The following is a 1,757-nucleotide window of genomic DNA, read 5'->3' as shown; positions in this document are numbered from 1 at the left end:
GTTTGGAAGCGGGGGGTGGGGGTGGGGGGAGGACCAGGGAGGATGATTCAACCACTCAACCACTAGATGTCGCTGAAAACAACAAATCCTACACACTGTGCCTTCAAGTTTGCTTAGCTGTGGTGGCCATCTTGAATGACTGTGTCCAAACTCAAAGGCTGCGTCCTTCGAAGGATCCGGTCTACTCAATGTGGGCYGGGTCCCTTGTCAACCTCGAAGACCAGAAAAAGTGGCTGTGAATCTCTCGGTTGGCAATGCATCTTGGGATCGGGTGAGCTGTGAAGGATACACCAGACCCGTCCCTCCAATCAGCGCCTAAAGAAGACGCATTTGTGGGTCGCAAATTTGAATTTAGACAGCCTTTAGCGCATCGCTTTGACCTAATTGGCCTTTACTTTTGGCCTTTGAAGGATGCAGCCCCTGAATTTGGACACAGCCTCTGTGTAGATGTCCATCCAGTGAATAATTTCTCAGAATTTCATTAAAAACGGACCAGTGTGTTTTTAGACATTTTGCTAACAGTCAAATGAACACACACATGCAAAAACACTGCCTCCTGCTTGATCATGAAAAATAATATTTAGATTAGAAAAATGTATAAAAAAAATATAATAGAAACACCTTCATCAGCCAGGCCGCTTGRGTTTTGTGTCGTCTGGTGGATCAAATATCTGAAGATTGACTTTTGAAAATTTCTCGTTTTGATCCTTTTTCCTTCCAGCTTTGACACCWACAGGTTGTCGTCCCTCTTATTGTCCCCTATGTTCCGCTCAATCCAAAGCGTCCATTTCCATTTAAAAACGATTATACGAGCCAAGTCAGCGYGCTGTAATTTGATCTGCGGAGGTTTCCGCGCTGTGAAACGGATCACCGGGGATTCACATTTCCAGCTCAGTTAAACATTTTTCTTTTCCATTGACTGTGATCGTGCACCCTTGGGAGACGTTTGATGCTTAATAAACGCCTCACAGTGATGACACAACAGATTTTCTGGAAACAAGTGAGCTGTTACCAGCCTTATCATAGCAACCCCCCCCCACCCTTCAACTTAACTAGAGGCCTGTTCGAAACAAAGCCTGACTCACCTCCGAGGGCACAGCTGGTTCCTGCCAGACCTCATCAGGTGATCTGTGTCTTTGTCCAGCACGGAGACCGATTTTGTGAAAAGAATAAAACTAAAAACCGATATTCGGTTACTGAAAGTTGTGAGAATTCTTTCATTTTTATTTAGCTTTTGTCTTCACGTCCTACCCTTGCCGAGTGATTAAAAAAAAACTCCTGTCATGACAGCATTTAGCCTGGAAGCTAAAAAGTAAGCAGCTTAAACAGAGGGTAATCATGACTGAGTCAGCAGGATGCGAGCAGCCAGGAATGGTATGAGCAYACTTGAAGTCACATTTGTGTTTCAAAAGATAAGCGTCAGTTTAAAAAAAAAATTTTCCTTTTAAGCTCATAATACAATATAAAGGTATGAGGAAGTGCTGAATGACATCAACTGAGCTTCGGTTTGGTGTGGTAGCAGATAAAACCGACACGACTACTTTGTCTGTTAGCAAAATATTTCACAGACCACTGCACATATTTTAATGAAACGACCTGAAACGCATCACTTCATCGACAMCTAAAGCTGATWAACTTTTGGAGTCAGTCTAATTAATGATGATCACCACACCTGATTGTTCTTGGCAAACACAGAAAAGGATGTGACTTCAATTTTACAGATATTGAGCTAAAATTATGTGTTTGAAGCTGGGAGT

This window comes from Austrofundulus limnaeus, unplaced genomic scaffold, assembly GCF_001266775.1.
Source record: "Austrofundulus limnaeus strain Quisiro unplaced genomic scaffold, Austrofundulus_limnaeus-1.0 Scaffold389, whole genome shotgun sequence".
Lineage (NCBI taxonomy): Eukaryota > Metazoa > Chordata > Actinopteri > Cyprinodontiformes > Rivulidae > Austrofundulus > Austrofundulus limnaeus.
The sequence above is the reverse complement of the archived record's forward strand: the minus strand, read 5'-3'. Positions refer to the sequence as shown.